Below are 21,386 nucleotides of genomic sequence, written 5' to 3' on the forward strand. Positions count from 1 at the left end.
TAGGATTGTTCTTTTTTTTATCCTTAGAAGACCCCATTTACAGAAAAAGCAAAAAAATTCGCATGAAAATTACCCCAGCCCTTCAGAAAGACAATTCCTCTGCCACTTAAGAAAAATGGTTTTCTGGACGGCCCCATAAAGAAAACCCTCTAGAAAAATAACTGAGGGAGTTCATGCTAGTTAGTAAAGTAATTTATATAACCCCAAGTTACAAATTTAATTTGAAAGTTTTGCATTGACGTAGGATCTCTAACTTAATTTTATTTTAACTTAACTTTTGCTTTCCTTTGAGGTGCTAAGAATTTGTAATTTTTTTTCAAATTTGTTTATTCAATAATTAAAGGTTGAGTCATTGATAGTGAGCCCTATAGTTTGCAATACATTAAGCTTAATCAGTTGAACAACAATTTTACACAAAATTTAAGCCGCCCATCGCCTTTCAGCGTGGCTCGTAAATTGCACATTGATTTCTGTGCACCTGATATAGGGGGAACTTTGCCAAAAAGCCTAAGGAGATGGGTACTAGGTCTCTTTATATACACCAAAGCCATGGAGATAGAACTAAAGCAAAGATTTAAAACTGCCAGATATAAGGAATTGCCATAAAAATAGCAGGCAGGGTTTCAAGCACAAATCCTTATATATGTGCGACCATGACAGAGCGAGGAAGCCTTTTAGGGATAACTGGGTAGCTAGAGGGAGTTTTGTGGGATTGGCATCTATAGAACTTAAATTTACACTTCTTCTGAAATACAATTCTTGGGGGCTTTAACAAAGGGCTTAAAAAGGTGGATACTAGGCATCTTTGTGTACGGCAAAATCATGGAGGTAGAGATAAAAAAAAAGCCAGATGGTCAGAAAGATAGGAAGCAGGATTTGAGACACAAATTGGGGTATATTTATGATCATGGACTCAGCTTGGAAACTCATTCTAGGGGGCAATTGGTCGGGGAAGGAATTCCCATCTTTCTATGAAACTGAACTTGGCGCTTGCTATAGGTCATATTTCTAGGGGATAATGTTTGTTTTGGGCGAAACAAACATTTTCCTCTGAGTGGCTCAAAACTTGAATTCTTCAGTCCTTGGGCAAAGAGGGCCCAAATGCAAAAGAAGACAGCGAAAGTGTAGTTTTCTGAAAACAGGGGTCGTTTGGGATTTGAAAGTGTCGTGAAATGGGAAATATACATTTTATTCTGAACCGATTAAAACTTAAGCTTCTAGTCTGTGGGTCAAGGAAACACCAATGTACACAAATGGGCCCTACGATCAAAACAACTTTTTTAGTCAAAAGTACAGAATTGTCTGAGAAAAAATCTGCATTGCTTTTGAGAAGAGTTCCAAAAATAAAGTTTTTGGCATATTAGGGTAACATGGCAAGGGACTTATAGATTGAAGTTTCAAGCTCAAGGAAAAAAAGTTAATCGGCTCTTACCTGGGTTCCTTTTTCAGGCAATACTGCTCTTATGACAATTTTTGCCCCCTGTGACCCCCTTGACCCATGAAATTCAGATAGAAGTCGGAAGCTAATCACAAAAACATGTTTTAGCGCCGGTTTTTCTGTTTTTCCCCGATATATTTTTTTTGCATGAGGCTTTCCTTGGCCGAGATGCTTATAGGTGTAAGTTTCAAGCCATTTGGATAAACAGTGTCTGTCCCTATTCGGTAGAATATTTTTTTCTTGTTTTTTTTAAGGTTACTAGTTTTGAACCGATGAGAAATTAAAATTTTGTCCATACTTGTACCCTATTAGTAGTGAGACCATAAGGCTTTCAAAGGGACACATAGCCACTACTCCTTTTTTCTTTAATGACTTAAGATCACGAAGAAGTTTAAAAGCGATTCCCTCAAGACGCAAGTGTTTTTAATTTTCTTTGGGAGGCAGGTGCTTGTTACGTAATAGGGAATGTTCTCTCAAAGATGCAGGTGTTTGTTATATAATAGAGATTGTTTAAAAAACCTGTGAGGGCAAGAAAAAACCTTCAGGGGCCCCCCACCAAATCATGATTTCTTTGGTTGTCACGTAATAGGAGTTGTTAGAGTTCAGGGCCCGTTTGAATCAAGATGCAAACGTACGCGTTACGTAATAGTTTGTTTGATTCTTTAAAAGCCCACAAGGACCAGGACAATCTTTCAGGGACTTCCTAAGTAAGGAAATAGTCCAAGTTGATCGTATCCCAATATGTTTCTGCTTCACACACACAAAGCCATTCGTTGTCTGCAAAAGAAATATTTCTCCACTACTTCCAGGAAGAAGGGAGGGGTGCATCGTTATAAAGTCTAGAAATCTATTGATTCTCTAGGAACAAAGGATTCCTGTTATTCTTCTAGCAGGACCTGGTAACTCCAATTGTTTTTGGGGGGGGTATAAACTGGGCATCAAACGAGCATTTTCATCAGTCTTATGTTAGATATTGAACGTAAAAGTCGGTTTTCTAAATTGGATATGTCCCAAAGATACCAACGGTAAGGCTCTATGCATATTAAGGATACCCCTTCCAAGAAACCAAAAAAAGGGCGAGATCGTATTCAAATTCGAGATACTACAATTCACTATACTGAATTACCGAGTAGAACCCCACTCCCTCCCCCACAAGAAACGCCATCGCTGATAAATGTATCTAATTTTTATCACGTCAAAATATATATTCTATTTTTCTGTATCTGTTATTTCAACGTGCCTTTTGCTAACTTGAAAGACGGATTAAACACAAATTAAATAATATCCATCAGCTACCGGAATCAAGCGTTTAATTATAGCGCGTTATCAAAACCGAGCTTCTATTAGCTATTTAAGGATGAGGGTTACTTTGATATTTCCAGTTGTAATTGTGCTAAAACTGTCTTTTTTTAATTCCATTCATATACTTTCTGTCTGCAAAATTAACGACTTCAGTAAGTTAAATCTTTGAACAAAATAGTTATGTAAAGTGTGTAATATTTACACTAAATCTTTGATTATTGAGGGGGGCGGAGCTAGCTATGATTAATGTTTTCCAATAAAGCTTCGATTAGTTCTATTTTAAGCTGCCAACATCTATTCGGGGAAGGGTTGCATGGATCAACCGTAAGTTGTTTGTCCTTAGTTTATTTTGGAAAAGGGGTTAATATTGAAGGGGAAGAAAGCGCATGATTTTCGCTAAAATAGGATAGGCTTGTTTTTTAATTAAAATTCAAAAACAATTAAACATACAATTTAAAAAATTAGCAATTTTTAATTCAATTTTTTTCCGTCAAATATACCATTTTGGCTTACCCCCCCCCCTTACTAAGGATGAGGCTGAGACGCCTTTAATCCCATTTAAAGTTTAAGTTCCTCTTAGAGCAAAGGGGTTACGCATCATTTGCTAAAATTTGCCCTCATAGACCCATATCATTACGATATTTTTCCTACGTGTGGGCTATGTAGGGGGCAATCGGGTTATTTCTGAAAGCTAAATTCCCCGTATATTAAATGCTCAAAAATTTCTATGTATTTTAACCATATGTATTATTTTTTATGAAAAATAATTTCCAGCTTTCTTAAATGACCAAATAAGATTATTTTTTACTTCATAAAAAACTTAAATTTTATTTCTATTGAAGAAAAATTCTAGCCAATGCCCCCTCCCCCAAAAAGGCAAAGGCATCCAATGCAAGAACCACCGCTCTAGAATGTGAAGAAATGGCCCCTCCAACCCTCATGTAAAGCAGGGAGAATGCGTCCACACGACAAGGTCATGATGCAGGGCCTTCTGCCCTCAGCATACAAAATGGAGCTGCCAATCATTGTGTAAGTGCAAAAATTTGACATTTATCAGCGGTATATACGTTGATGGTTTTACAGCATGGGGAAATAGCTATAACGTTAGGGCCCATGTTCGATGCCTCTAAAAGGGGGGAGGAGGATATTGTCCCATCCTAAAAAATTGGTTCCCTCTCAGCATAATCCCAGTGGGAAATATCAGGGTCCTCATAATAGTTATAACAGATTTTGAGGAGCCGAATTAAAATTTGAGTAGTTCTATTTTAAGCTACCAATATCTATTGGGAAAAGGGTGGCATAAATCACACATTAGTTGTTAGTCGTTGGTTAATTTTGAAAATGGATTAATATTGAAGGAAAAAAAGCGTATTATTTTCGCTAAAATTAGGATATGGTGATTGAATTGATTGCATTTTTAGCAAGGATTCCAGGTGGAAAATTGCACAAGAAACATTTTGAGAATAATAATGAATTATTGAGTAAGGCCACATATCCCTACATAGGGGTAATGTAGTCATTTCGAAACCATATGTCTCAATTATGCATGGCTTATCTAAGTTGAATTTAAAAAGAGGTTCTATGATAAAAATAGATATTTATCCTTGTTTCAGAATATTTTGCTCATTGAGTTGAAACGCTGTTTTATAAAACTTTAATAGCTCAAGAAAAAATACGTATGAAGAATAAATTTCATTTACTATATTATAGCAAAAATAAAAACGCAAAAAAATATTTAAGGTCTGTGATATTTATTAATTCAAAATTTTCCGTCGAATATCCTATTTTTAGCGTACCCCCTTACTAAGGTTGAGGCAGAGACACCTTTAATCCCTATTGAAGTTTAAGTTCTACTTTGTGCAAAGGGGTTAAAAATCTTTTGCTAAAATTTGCTCCTACCGTCCCTTATCATTAAGACATTTTTTCTATGTGTGGGCCATGTACGGGGCAATGGGTTTATTTCTAAAAGCTGAATTCCAAGCATCTTAAATACTCACACAATTCTGTGTATTTTAACCATATACTTCATTTCTTATGAAAAATACTTTACAATTTTCATAAATGATCAAATAAGATGTATTTTTACTTAATAAAAAATTCAAACTTTATTTCTATTCAAAGAAAATTTTGACCAATGCGGACCAATTCCTCAAAATTGCAAAGACATGCGATATAACCGCCACTACCCTAGAGTGTAAAAAACTGGCCCCTTTGACGCTTAGAAAGAGCGGGGAGAATAAGTTTCCACTATAAGGCCATGATGCAGGGCCCTCTGCCCTTAGCATGCAAGATGGAGCTACCAATCCTAGTGTAAGTAAATAACTTAATGGTTTTACAACATAGGGAAGTGCATAGGGAAATAACTATGATGTAGGAGCCCATGTTTGATGCCTTTGAGAGGGGGAGGAGGATATTCACCCATCCTAAAAAATAGTTTTTTTTCAGCTTAATAATAGAGGGAAATACCAGGGTCCTTATAATAGTTATGAGGGAACTTGAGAGCCCAAAGGCCCTAAGAGAAATAAGCTTTTCACCAAAGAAATCCATTCGTTTAGTGATTAGTAGCGTTTGCTGTTGAAAAGGGGCCTGTCTTTAATAAGGGGGATTTGTGGAGTCACAGTTGTTCTTGCTTTCAGCTCAAAATCATAAGTATTTCAAAGGCAATAACAATTTTTATTCGTTTTCAGGTTCCAATTGATGATTTTGACCATATGATAGATGACCTGCTCGCTGATAACCTTGGAGCACCACAAAAGAAAACCAGCACCCCCTCTGCATATATTTTAAAGCTCTTAGGAACTTTGTAATAGTAGAAACGTAAAGGAGGCAACTTACCTCCATGTATGGGTTAATTTCTGGCTCTTAAATTCTTAGCTCGTAGTTTGGGATCACCTTATCCAAAGGGTCACTTTGGGTCCATGTATGGTATACTTTCTGGTTATTAAACCTATAGATGGTAGCGTGGTCTCAACATATCTGAAGGGTCACCTTTTGTCCAATTATGGTATACTTTTTGGTCATTACACCTCTAGGTGTTAGTATAGTCTATCTATGTCCGAAGGGGTACTTCGCTCTCTGAAAAATTTTTAAGATTAATATTGAGCTCATTTTCAGCCAAATATAAATTATTTCTCAGGATGAATCAAAAGTGGTTCTGTAATAAGCCCTTCTTATTTTTTAGGCTGACATACCAGTGTCATCATCGCAATTTAGTAATAATCCATGTAAAGACCCAGAGAAAAGTGAACGCGAGGGATAATTTAGTACAGGGTGAAACCCAATAGTTTATCACCCATAATTTCTTATCTATACAGTTTTGTGGTCGATCTCGGCCTCTATAAAAACTATGAATGAGTTGACAAACTACAAGCAAGTAGGGTTAGAAAAAAACCACCCTAAAAAGTGACAGCGATAAGGGGTATTAGGACAAAGTTGAAGTAGTTCATCCCATATATTACCAGAACTCTATTTAGCCGGATCTGCTTTGCGTAATTTTAATGTTTTAGGGCTTAGTTCGGGGACCCCTTTAACACTCTTACAAGTGGTAATATATGTACGGATTTAGTTGACATAGTTCATTCTTATGTGAGAAAGATTCAGGCCCTTCTTGAAAAACAGATTTGGGAGGCTGGGGAGGGGTGGTTAGGGACAGTGATAAAGCATCCATTGCACAAAAAATTATTTTTTATGAAAGTCGGGTGAGGTGCACTCGCATCATCTACAAACGTTAATACAGACGCGTCACCCAGACTTATACAATTTTGAGGGCATTTTTTTAGACTGGGTGGGTAGTTTTTTAATAGGGTGGAAAAGGATTATTAAAATGGGTGCAATTGAGTAGTTTTATTTATAGAAAATTTAAATGTAATAAAATATAAAAAGAGTTTGTTTAAAAAGACGGCAAGGGGAACTGGGGTGTAAAAAATAATGCATATTTAAAGGGTCTTAGAGGTGTACAATGATTTTCTTTCGAAACAGGTCTACACTGCTTCAAGTAATCTGTCCTCCCGGCAGGCATTGACCTTTTTGAGAAGGAAAATGAGCACTGAAAGATTGGTGTTACTGTTTTAAAGTAAGATAGAGTAAGATAAAGTTCCATTGACCTTCAGAACGCAATTGACCGTTTTAAACACAATATTTTAATTTAGAAACTTGTCACGGAGTTCAATATTGATCCCTTTCTGGTGACATTGGTTGCCTCCTTCTTAACAGATAGATTGCAGGTGGTTAAATACCAGAATCATAGCTCAAATCCTTTTAGCTTATTCCCCCTCCCTTCCTCTTTTTTAATGTCCCTTTAAATTCTTTTTCCTACTTGTATCTGTTTAAGTTTAATTTGACCAGTTTAAGCTTTATTTGTTTGTATTTATCTTTTTAATATTTTAATTGATTTTCAATTTAATTAATATCTCATAGATGATTATTCATTATTATTTTTCTTTTTCGTTGTTGTTTCTGGCATTTATGCCAGTTTTAATGCAACAATGTGATTTGTTGACTCCGAAGTCTGAGTTTAGCCGTTGCTGGGCTTGTGATAAAGATCTTTTGAATATCAATAACTTATTTTATCTTATAAACATTATTTTTAAATCCTTGCCAGAGCACCAATCATGTAGTTTAATAGATTCAAAGTCTGCAACAGCCGGTACAATATATTTCTTAGCCAAGGGTAGTGCAGAGGAAAATTTTTAGCAAGCCCACTTCCAAGACCATAGCCCAACATTGATTAACGACCTTTTTAATAGCCGGTTCCATGACCCAATTGTCTTGGTCCAAGAGTAGCAACACAGCAATCAATATCAGGAAAAACGAATTCAACTTTTCCATTAGACAGCTCGTTATTGAATGTGTCAAAAATTACATGTAATCACAGCCAAACCGTTTGCTATTACTAAACGATCAACTGATTCAGTAAATGATGTTAGCTGGAAGAATTCCAAATAAGAATTGTTTACAGGGATATATTGAATATACTTTATATTTTAATGGTGAATATGACCTTGACTGGTTGAGTTGACTGGAGGTGAATGTTGCTTTTGCTGACTCTCAGTGTTTCACCGAATGAACAGTAAATAAATAAATAACTTTCTGAGAAGAATTTAGGTGCATAGTCAGTGGGAATGACACGATCCATACTACTGGTGCCTGAAGAACTTCTACCATTAACAAAATTATGTTTAAAAAAAGAAAATCTCTCAGAATATCATTAAGAATAACCTTCTTATTCTTAATCGGATAACTAATGTACATTTTACAATGTGCCATTGACTAGTTAAGTAAGAAGTACTACGAGCGGAGGTTCCTCTATTGATTATAGGACACAAGTCATTCATACTATTAAATTTATTTTATGTTAGTGTTATAAGGGACATTCACCCCAGTTAAGTTTTTCTATCCATTTCTAGATGAGGAGTGGTCAATCGTATCGTTTAACTTTTATGTCAAATATACGATCTTTTCTCGGGATATCATATTTATTTTTGAGAATACATTTGACATAGCTAACGAACAAACAGCTATCTCTTGCCCCTAGGTGTTTGACTCTTCAATATCTTTTCAATTTGATAAATTTCAATATTATTTCGGACTTTTTAGTCATTAGTTTCAGTCATAAATACCACCGAGAATCTATTCATCTTTGGAGTCTCGTAGATGATGCGTTGCAGGTCTAGTGTCTAAGATCTTTAACAACTTAAAAAGTTTATCGAACCATAACTAATTTCTCCTTTCAAAAACTTTAGCAGTTCGATTAACTCGAACTGTATCATCAACATTGGATTTCTTATCCGTCTGAGTTTTTCTATAACGATCTTGATCAAGAATGCTATCTAGAGCTCTAGCAAATTCGTCATCTCTCTTTAATCGCAATGGAATAGCATATTCGTAGCGACTAAAGACACTGATTGCAAGTAGAATATTTTTACAGAATATTTTGTAGAATAAGGTTCATTGTGATGTATTCGAATCTCATCTAGAATCAAAGAATCTGCTTGCATTATTTGCAGAGGGGAAAAGGCTTTAGTTTTAGATGATTACCACAACCCTATGATTTCGATGTAGACTATAACAAAGTTCATTCTGTAGATACTCTCCTGTCAACCCTTACTTGTGAGTGATGGTGATGGCGGTGAGTTAAAATCAAGAAATCTTCACTTTTTTCTCACCACCAATGGTGTTAACGAATCATTTATATTGTTATTGTTTCTACTATTAGTACTAGCTGTAGGTGCACTATTAATTTCCAAGATTGATTTACAATCTTTTTGTTTTAATGTTTGACTCCTGTTGCTATGCTCCACCAATCTTTTCAGAATTTGTTTCTTGGTAATAAAACTTTTCGAAAAGCTTAATGTGATTAGTAAGGTGTATAGATGATTTTCAAATGATAAAAGGCCTTAACGATTTGTAGCCAAGTCTGATATTAAATCAAGTAGATTTTTTCTTTTCCCCTGAATTATAATCTGACCCCTTTTTCTATCAATTTGAATATGTTCACTTCCAATGAGATATATCAAGAATCTTATACATTGCTAACGATATGATTGAGGCAATAGGTCCCCAACACTTAACAGAACATTAGACATCATTGAATCTTCCTCCTTATCCCTTATTAGCCCTTATCTTTTTTAATTGTAGCCCATCAAATATGATATTGCAATTGCAAAATTCCATGCAATTTACATGGGTTGCAAAATCTACACTTTTCATTATAGTCGTCTTTATAGTCTGCCCAATGCATACAAAAATTATTGACAAGTGTAAAAAATTTTCCAATGGTGACTGTCTCACTGCCAAAAAGAAACTGACTCTTGATCGATAAAATGAATTCCTTCTAGAAGGAAGAGCAATCGAGTGACTTTACAAAACCTGTTTGGTTAGGATTTTTTAATCTGTTGACTTATTTCTTGTTGCTTTGCAAAATGGGTATCTTAAACAAATTGTTAGGTAGTGCTCAAAAACAAATTCGCATTATCATTTTGTTTTGTTTCATTTAATAAGCAATTTATTGAGCACATGCATCTAGACCACAACGTAAAGTTGACAGTCGTGCTTTAACGATCGGGATATCATTCATAAAACGATTCGATGGACGGTAACTCTTTCCTCACGAAGCCTCGAGATGGTAATGCTCATACGGGTATAATCCCTTACATGTTAATAGTTCATGCGTTTTATCATCTGGAAAGTGCTGTTTAAGGAGGGGAAACTATTAAAATTGTTAGTTTTCTCTACTTGAATTAATTAAGTAAGGGATTGGGTTGGGAAATTATAAAATCAAAAAATGGATTTTATTCTAGGTAGGTAAGTAGGTAGGTAAATTTTCATTTAAAATCTATATATCATATACATATCAATTAGTCACAAAAAGGCCGTTCTGGCCTGTAATAGCGACTTCATTCATTTTACTTTAATTATCAATAATACTAACTCATTAAATAAACACACAAGAAAATGAAGAAAAAAAAATAAAAAAATAATATATATATATATATATATATATATATATATATATATATATATATATATATATATATATATATATATATATATATATATATATATATATATATATATATATATATATATATATATATATATATATATGCATATACGCACATACACACACACACATACACATATAACAAATATATATATACATATACATACACATATGCACATACATACATACATACATATATATATATATATATATATATATATATATATATATATATATATATATATATATATATATATATATATATATATATATACACACACACATATACATATACACATACAAATATACATACATTACTCCAAATAATTACTCAGACCTGAAAAATTCTGGATAGCCCACTCTAATTGATTACGCTTCTCTTCACCATCTTGATGATTTATCATTCAAAAAATACATTTCTAACCGTTGCTTAAGCTGTGGGAGACTCTCTGACTCCCTTATATACTCTGGGAATGCATTCCAAATTGTCTTGCCTATGTGTCTTGTCACATGCCCTGATCGTGTTGTATTCCTCACCTCATTAATCAGATCATTTCCATGTCGGGTAAAATACTGATGGTAAAACGAATTATGTTTAAAATAACTTCTAAAAACTTCAGGTCCTAAATTATTCAAGCACTGAAAAACAAAAATTCCTATCTGCATATCTCTAATTTGACCTACATTTAGTATATTCAACTTTTTAAATATACTTAACGTACTATCAGTTTCCACCAATAATACGAACAGCTTTATTTTGCTGTACCTGTACTCTCTTATAATTTGCGTAAAAATCACTTGCCCATATCATACATCCATAATTAATATAAGACGATACTAACGAATGGTACAATAATAGCACTACTTTAGTTGGAAAAAATATTTAAGTATACGCATCATCCCAACACCTCTTGAAACTTTACATGAAATCACATCACTGTTTTTTCCAGCTGAGTTTATTGTCCACTATAAATCCCAGATATCGAGTTTCTTGAATTTCTCCTAGAGCAGTTCCATTATATATAATAGCTCCTGGAGAAGTGGTAGGCGCTGTTCATGTTTTAGAGAATGTCATTAAATTTGTTTTGGTTGTATTTATTGCAAGCCAACTTAGAGAGACGAATGTATGCAGTCCTTTTAATGCTTCAGTGACATTATCAGTAAGTTCATTGAGAGTCTTTCCTGTAAATGTAAGTGCAGTATCATCTGCAAATGAAGTAATCTTGGCTCGTGGTATGTAAACCGCATACTACCACAATATATAAGGTATAATAGCGGACCCAAAACTGAACCCTGTGGAACTCCACAAGTAATTGGATAACATTTAGAAATTGAAAAATCTAATTTCACTCTTATAAGATTCAAACCATTTAAAACAATCATCCTTTATTCCTAGGCAACGTAATCTTTTCAATAAAATGCTAAAATCTGCTGTATCAAAAGCTTTTTTAAAATCTATAAAAATCGACATACAAAAATTCCTTTTATCTAGTTCACTATTTACAGTATCCATCAGGTCCTCCAGAGCATGCACAGTTGAATGAGCTGTCCTGAAACCAAATTGCGTCTCTGATAAAAATCCACATTTCAATAAATACTCATAAACTCTTTTATGCATTGCTTTTTCATAAATTTTTGACAAAACTGGCAAAATCGATATGGGTCTCCAGTTTCAGATGTGGGTAAGTGATCCTGCTTTTGGCACTGTGGGTAGTATGGATTTCAAAGCCCATAGATTTAGTCCATCTATTCCTGCGCTGTTTGACTTAACTGATGCTACAATTTTATTTACCTCTTCTGTTGTACATGGTTCAATATTCATTTGGTGCCCATCACTTCGGTTGTCTTCAAACTCCGATGTCGCTGGTCGGTCGCTAGGAATTTTGCTTTGGATCATTTTTCTGATATTCGAAAAATGGTCTACGATCAGTTCAGCTACTTCAACTGGGTTATCAGCAATCCTATCATTCGCTTGAATAGCTAAAATTTGTTTTTTCTTCGTTCCTTTTATGACTTCATTTATAGCTTTCCAAGTCTTCTTTGGATCATTTTTATTTTCTTCAAAATAAGTGCATACTAGTTTTTCATTTTTCGCCTCCTTAGAGAGTTTGTTTTATTTCTATATTTTATAAATTGAGCACGATTATCATCATTTAGCCGACTTGAATAACGCTTAAACAGATAATTTCTATTTTGTATCAAATATAAAAGTTCCTCATCAACCCATGGTTTCCTAGTAGAATTGTTTTTCAGTTTGACAGTTTTCACAGGGCATGTCCTATCATAAATTTGTTTAAAGTGACGTAAAACTTTTCGAAAACTCTAGAAATGTCTTTTTCCTCAAGTACAGTTTCCCATGATATTACTTTCATTTCCTCAGCAAACTTTTTCAAATTATTTGCTTTCAAATCTTTAAAGCTCATTTGCTGGCCTTTAAATCTCTGTCTAGTAGTCACTTTCAAAAACGCTAATTTTGGGAGGTGATCTGATGCAGGGGTTAGTATAATATCAGCATGTGTTGTTCGTATTCTTTCCCCAGTGACGACTACATTATCAATAAGCGTTGCGCTGTGCGTAGTAAGTCTTGTTGGAATAGTCGTTACAGGATACAGATTATAAGACAGCATAAGATTTAAAAAATCTAAATTAAAACCTATTAAATTCTTCAAATCATAATTAAAATCTCCCATACAAACATTAAAGATTCAAAACCATGCTTAAAATCTTCAAAAGATGCACTCAGAGCTTTATAAATCAGAATAAATAAAATTTTTCTTCCAATAACATCTATTTCTAACGATAAGCTTTCAAACTTACCTTCAATCCAAATTTCCATATCATCACGAATTTTATACTTGTGTGACTCTCTAACTAAAAAAGCCAGACCTCCTCTACCCAATACTTAACGACTTCTTGATTCAAGATGATAACCCGGAAAATCGTAAGACGAGAGCGGACTATCCTTACCAAGAAATGTTTCACATAGGCCTAATAACTGGTTTCTTTTTTGAGAAATAAGAAAATCAACTATTTCATGATAGGAAGATGTAACGTGACAATTCCAGCTGCACACAAAAAAAATCATCATTTGAAGTAGCGGTTCCTAAGCTATCAGCTAAGCCACTCGGTTTCGCTGGTTTAAAGCTAATTTCTGAGTTTTCTGACGCTATATGACACAATAGAAGTTCATCAATATCAAATGGATCACTTTCATACTGCGCCATTTCTGATCTTTCAAAATTCTGCTCACTCATCACATTTCAAATATCTATCTCATAATAATAAGAGAAAAAATTGCTGTAACGCTTGGATATCCAAATTTTAGAAAGAAAATGAAAACATAAATAAAGCAATAAACAAAACACAATAAAAAGAATAATAAAAGAGTGAACAAATAAGTAAAAAAAGAGAATAAATAAATAAATTAGAAAAAAACAAAAAAAAAAAAAACAAAAAACAAATATTTATTACACACAGTCAGATATGAATCGAATTTTCTTGACATGCTTTTGACCAGATGTTTTGCAAGAATCTTGCCGCGACGGACCATGTATTTTTATTTCCGTATTTTTCTTTAGCTGCATTCAGTAAATCACGTTTCCTTCTTGTAAGTGCTTCACCAATAAATATAACACTACCCGCCAATGATGCTTTTGCTTTATAGACTCTCCGAGCCATTTCTTTATCAGTAAACTTCACTATGACTGGAGCAACTTTGTTTATCGAGCTTTCAGACTGGTTGCTCATTCTGACTCTGTAAACGGCTGCCATATCAGAAGTTGTTACGCTGGGTAGTTTAACCTTGTCAGATTAAAGGCGAATCATGGAGGTTTGGAGGTCGAAGTTATGTTGCTGCCTTAATCCATAAAATGCGAAGCTATCCAATAACGAGTCCTGGTCAAAATCATCTAGTTTTACCTGCAGTTTTTCAATTCTTTCTTCTAGATTTTCTATCTGGTTTCTTAATATCTTCAGTGACTTCTCAATTTTCAAAAATTTCGGATTGTATTCAACCGATATCGCACCATGGATTTGCGAAACAATACTATCTACTGATTCTTTCATCGTATTTTTGTCCTTTAGCCTTTCCACAACTTTTGATTTTATGCTTTCCAATAGTTCATTTTTTGTTTTCTCTAACTCAGATTCAGTTGCCACGATTCTGTCTTGTAAAAAAGTAGCAGCTGTAGACATTGCTGCAGTAGGCTGATTTTGGGCTTTGGTCTTTATTGCCTGGTAAGTTTTTGACTTAGACTTGTAGACATCTGGTGAAGTAGAAAGTTCTGCGAATGCTTTCTTTACAGATTGACTAGGATTTACACTAGCATTTGTATCATACGTCGATAAATTTGACTCAAGAAGTCGATACTCTTCGTGGGTACCATAACAAAACACAAAGTATGTTGACTTTCCTTTATTATCCTCCTTTCCAACTTTAATAATTCTAACTGGCCATGGAGGGTAATCTTTGAATTTGAAGCGCAAGATCAAACTGTTTGAAGACCGGCATCATTAACAGTTGAAATATAAAAATGAAGAAATAAATATTCAAGTACACATTACCATTATCTATCATTTTCCAAAGGAAATCTAAGACCGGCAGCTTCTCAGATGATTTGGGATTACTATTATGTGAAATAAAACCATCTATCCAAGCGCCATCTACAGCTTCACCTTTTTGCAAACGTGCCAACGCTGGCGATATGAATTTCCAATCATAGTTGGAATTGTAAATGTAAACAGGTAGAAAGTACTGTTCTTTAACGTTTAAATTACATGATTTATGATCTAGTCCACAGATATTGCCACTGTCCGATAGAATTGAATTGTTTTAAATAATCATGATCACGAACTCAGATCCCTCTCACACTGATTTAAACAAATTGACCCTTAGAAACCCAACACAATGTCTTACTTTTAATGGCCACCTCGTCCTCTGGTGATAGGGATATTGTATAGTTCATGTTATGAAACCGCAGAATTTACTTATTGGCTGCTTTAATAAGTAATGTCATGGTTGCTTCCATACAATCCTCCCCTTCTAATGTATCGAGAACCTCTACCAATTTCATGGTATTACTCAAGTCTCTCTGTGCATATGCAAAAGAGACTGCAATGGCTTCATGTTCGTTAACACAACATAAATTCAATGAGTCGTATATGTCTGTGAGTTTGGATTTACAGTCTAACGCCACTTTGTCAAACTGTAAGAGCGAATTTTGAAAATTCTTAAATTGCAAGATGCCTCTATCACAGTTTCCACAGATTGGGACCCATGAGACTTACAGTGCCCCATTAGATGTTTTAATTCCGATTCAACATGAAATCTTGACAGACACAGTGGACAATAGTAGCACGTCCCCGTTGATTTAAATTCCCCCAACCTAGAACCTGACAAATGCCTATAATAAGAAGAAAAATATTCAGTTGAATCGGGCTCTGTAGCAGGCTCTTAAAGAAACAATACCTAGGGATTCTCCTATTCAATGGACAGACCTCTCACTCGATATATTACCCCCCTTTTTATCTTTGCGCTCACCCTCCTCAAATTCTGTTTCGTATTGTAAAGCAGTAAGAGCAAATTTTAGATCTTCACTAGCCTGCTCAAAAATTTATATTCCTTTAAGTGTTACTGGATATTAACAATTTAAACAATTAAAAAACTGATTTTGGAACGTCTGTCCCTCCCTACCCCCATTAACTGCCGATTAGTCCAAACATGTCTTACTAGTATCCCTTTGCAGGGGATTTTGGGCTGCTGTAAGAAATGCGTATCTGGAGCACTGAAGTGATGTCTCGAAACAAATTTGTTTTACGCCTTGACACTCCTTTAAAGCTGAACTATATTTTGGGGACTTCCTCCCCACGCCTCTTAAGAGAAAGTTATTTAAGTAATTTAAACTCTCTTTAAATAAAATATTATACCCACTTCCCCTTTCATTATACCTATCTAATTGTGTCTTAATACTACAATCCAATCCAAAAATACATCCTCCCAATTATCCAAGTCCAGTTGAAGTGTTTGCATTTCACTTTGCATACAGTGCGAATACACATCAACAACCGAATTCTCGTTTAAATAAAACAACTTTTGTGCGATCGATGCGTTAATGCTATCCCTCCCACCCCTTCCCGAATCTATCATTTAAGAGGGGCTTGAATCTTGCCCACATAGGAGTGCACTATGTCTATTGGATCTGTGATAATACTTCCCACCATAAATGTGTTAAATTTACCTCGACACTCGTTCCTACAAACATAAAAATTGCGCAAGGTAGAGCTTAAGAAATAAAAGTATGGCAATACAGGGATTATTACCATCATTGTGAGTCAGAGGTGTGGATTGTGACCCAGCTCACTCAACGTACCTTCGCGTGTAGTAGGAATGGGATGGTCAACCCAACCAAAATCATTCCCTGATACACTTTGTTGTTCAAAGGCACTTGTCTGAGCAAAACTAACATCCTAACCCACCTTTCAAATCTATGAGAAATTACATTATCAACACTCGTCTCTCCAAGACAATCTTTCAATAATTTATCAAGCCGATCTAGTTTGTTGTTATTGGAGGGGGAGTCAATATGGATATTATCACGAAATTTTGATAGGTATCTAAATACCTTCAAAGATGTTCTATATTGCCTGAGTTGGCGATGACAATATTGCTAGGTTAACATAAATTAATAGTAGAATTTATTTTCTTTTGAAACGGTAAGTTTTTATAAAGTTGAAAAAATATTATTGCTATTGCGTTTAATAACCTCTATTTTCATATCATGTAAAACACATACATAATAAATAATAAAATTATTAACACACGCACATACACACACATACACAAGAGAGAAGGAGAGAAGATAAATCCTATTTTTTCTTACGTTTTCAACAGGAGAGTTGATCCGTTTCCGAGGGTTCTGGATGGTCTTTATCATATTCAAAACATCGTCAAGCACATTAAAATCAACATCACAAGCAGACTGCATGTTTTTTCCCCAAAACAGTCTCATATTTCCTTGGTCTATTTTGTGATGAAGAATTTGCATTGACCTAGAATAAAAAAAAAATGTCTTCAATTATATTCCCCTCATCATCTTTGTAAACGTAAGAAAATAGAATGCCAAAAGAGACAAAACATTTAACAATATTAAAAAAAACTAAACCCAAGGAAAATGTCACAAAAAATATTGTTTTTTTCTAAAATAAAAATCACGCGTAGTATATATATACCATTTTCATTTTCTATTTCAAAAATACTGCAAGTGAACTTCTTATGCTATAGGTATATATAATGTCAGTTTAAGACATGAAAAAATTTAAACGTTCAAAAAAGTCTAAGTTCAAAGTCCTGTGGTGGCGCAGTGGATTTGACCTTAGCTTGGTAATACGGGACCCAGAAATCGAATCACGCTGCAGGAATGCACTGCAGGGCCGACGCAGGGACCTTAGTAGTCAAGAAGCGTCGTTAATTTTTAAATAGTAATAATAAGTCTAAGTTCAAAGAAATTCCTATGTTCAATAAGAACAAAAAAAAGTGGAAAGTGAAAAAACTTGGATGGCTGCTGTTATGGGCCCTGTTACAACATTACTAAGAGTTTTAGGAGTTCTTACAGAGTAAATCAATACAAATACATTATACATGACACATCCCACTTCTTTAAAATGTTTTCCTTAGACCTATCTTAGATCTCCATTCACGAACGTCTCACTTTTTTGGCATCAGTATTGTCTAAGCACTAACATTGAGATTGACTTTGCCCTTTCATTCAAGAATTAAATAAAAAAATTGATTTTTTTAGCTGAAAGTAAGGAGCGACATTAAAACTTAAAACGAACAGAAATTACTCCGTATATAAAATGGGTTGTCCCCTCCGCAATCCCTCGCTCTTTACGCTAAAACTTTTAATTGTTTTAAAAAGTAGAATTGTGGCAAAGACTCAAACTTTAGCGTAAAGAGCGAGGGATTGCGAAGGGGACAACCCATTTTATATACGGAGTAATTTCTGTTCGTTTTAAGTTTTAATGTCGCTCCTTACTTTCAGCTAAAAAAATTAATTTTTTTTATTTAATTTCTGAACGTTTTTGAATTAATGCATGTTTGGTTTTGGCTCTCCGCACATAAAGTATTAAAATGAAATTTGTGTATTAATTCTTTTTTGGCTGAATGGCTTTCTCTTAGTTTTGATCAGAAAATTTTGAAAAACAAGGGGTGGAGAAGGAGACCTAGTTGCTCACCAATTTTTCGGTCGCTTAAAAAGGCAACTAAAACTTTTAATTTTTAACGAACGTTTTTATTAGTAAAAAATATACGTAACATATAAATTAACAACTTACGTAACAAACTTTCATAATCTTATATTTTTATTATGTATACAAGGGGGTTTGTATCCTCGTTAATACCTCGCTCTTTACACTAAATCTTAAGTTTTGTCCCAATTCTTTAAGAATGACCCCTGAATCAGAAAGGCCGCAGAATAAATAGTTGAAATTACTAAACATACTTTACCATAAAGAGCGAGGTATTTATCTCCTCCTAAATACCTTGTTCTTTATGCTAAAGTGTTTTTAGAACCCTTCATATGCGGAATAATCTCTGTTCGTTTTAAGTTTCAATGCTACTCCTTCCTTTCATTTGAAAAAACGTTTTCATGTTTATTTTTCATTGTTTTCTTATAGTAATGCTAGAAAATCATGCACCCTTTTCCTTGAATTTTTCTTCCCCCATGACAGATTCCTCAAAGGAAAGATCCTCCAACATAGCCCCTCCCCTCAAACCCACCCCTCAAACAAAATGAAATCCCCCTGAAAACGTCTGTACACTTCCCAATAACCATTACTATATGTAAACACTGGTCAATGTTTGTAACTTGCACTCCCTCCCCCAGGGATTGTGGGGGAGTAAATCATCCCCAAATACATAGTTATTATGGTTTTCAACTATGCTGAACAAAATGGCTATCTTAAAATTTTGATCCGTTGACTTTGGGAAAAAAATGATCGTGGGAGGGGGCCTAGATGCCCTCCAATTTTTTTGGTCACTTAAAAAGGGCACTAGAACTTTTCATTTCCGCTAGAATGAGCCCTCTTGCGACATTCTAGGACCACTTGGTCGATACGATTACCCCTGGGGAAAAGAAAAAAAAACAAAAAAAACAAAAAAAACAAATAAACACGCACCCGTGATTTGTCTTCTGGCAAAAAATACAAAATTCCACATTTTTGTAGATAGGAGCTTGAAACTTCTACAGAAGGGTTCTCTGATACGCTGAATCTGATTGTGTGATTTTCGTTAAGATTCTATGACTTTTAGGGGATGTTTCCCCACTATTTTCTTAAATAAGGCAAATTGTCTCAGGCTCGTAACTTTTGATGGGTAAGACTAAACTTGATGAAACTTATAAATTTAAAATCAGCATTAAAATGCAATTCTTTTGATGTAGCTATTGACATCAAAATTCAATTTTTTAGAGTTTTGGTTACTATTGAGCCGGGTCGCTCCTTACTACAGTTCGTTACCACGAACTGTTTGAAAACCACACTGTTCTCTTAAACAGAATAGTTACCCCTAATTTGAGTCAGATTAGAATTCTAGCTACTTAATACTTAAATTGTTATATCTGATAAGAGGCAGTCAAACTGAAAGGTACTCAGAGAATTGCATTAGTTTCAAATTCTGTTTCGAGGGATGCACTAAGAAATAGCAGCTTGATATACAAAGTTTGTATTGTGAGGGTGGAACTTTTAAAAAAAAATATCCTCCTTAAAAAGATTTATGAAAAAGTAATTTGCACCTCATTCTGATAAATTTTTGGATTATGTCACTGACGAGATAGGTAAGATATAACTTTTGACTAAGGATTTCTTTTATTGTAGAGCATAGTCTTCAGTAATTAAAAAAAGCTTGTAAATATATCGTGATAATACAAAACAATGGTGGAAAATCAATGGTACATCCTCCCAGTAAACATACGATAAAAATGTTGAAGTACTCACAATATCCACGTTTGAATTAGAAGGCGATATCTTGAGTCCCTTTACTCGTCGTCATAATTTAAATTTTAATTAAATACTGTTAGTAATGTTCTATTTTCAATGCCTTTTTATACAAAAAAAGTAGGGACATTTGAACTGGTGGCTGCGGCACAGCGGCTAGATTTTGTTGCTTAGGCCTTATGGGAATATATAAATTAGTCGTAGGGACGGGAATATGTAAATTAGGTGCAGTGACAGGAATATGCAAAATAGGGGTTGCGGCTGGATCCATTGGAGTTTCGACTCACATATGTAAATTAGGTTCCTGCGGGACGTAGAGAGACAATAGTGAGGTTCTTCTTGATGTTCCTCCCTGCCCTGTTGACCCATTACTACTGGTTTTACATAATTTTAGTTTAAGAAACATTTTTAAAAAATTCAAAGAAAAGTAAAGAGCTCCACTACGCTTAAAAATTGGCAGAAATGAAGTAAAATGAAAAGTAAAACTACCACAAATCCCTATCAATAAACAAACGAAACACGAAACAAACAGAAAATAGCTATAAATGACCCAGTCAAACTTAAAACGAGCAAAAATTAACATGAGTAGGGCTGACAACCCTAATTTCTTTTCAAGACCAGAACACAATTTGCATTTTGCCGAAAAAAAAGGACCGTGGATTTTCAGTTTAATATACAGATAGTGATATTTATTCCTTAAAGTTTTAACAGTTTTTTTTATTTATTAAAGTAAATAAGCTAAAACAATTATATGCATTTTGTTTTCAATAAAGTACAAATTATGTTCTGTTCATGAGAAGGCTTGGGGGTTGTCAGCCCTGCTCATGTTAATTTTTGCTCGTTTTGAGTTTGAATCGGTTATTTAGTATAACTTATGTTCGTTTTAAGCTTCATTTATTTATTGAGTTTTATGCTTGGAAGGTTATTTGACTTTGTTTTTGCTCATTTTTTGCCTTAGCGGAGCTCTTTACTCCTCTTTGGAAAACTTTTTGGTTATTTTCTATACGAATCCATAGTATGGCTTGCTATTGGTATGTTGGAGAAACTTGTTCAACAATTTATAATCCTGACACTAATAGTATTGTTTAATTTATGTTTATACTTCCTGAAGTTGACCTGAAAAATAAAACTTGATATAGTTCTCAGAAAATTTTA

Source organism: Artemia franciscana, chromosome 21, assembly GCF_032884065.1.
Source record: "Artemia franciscana chromosome 21, ASM3288406v1, whole genome shotgun sequence".
Classification (NCBI taxonomy): Eukaryota; Metazoa; Arthropoda; class Branchiopoda; order Anostraca; family Artemiidae; genus Artemia; species Artemia franciscana.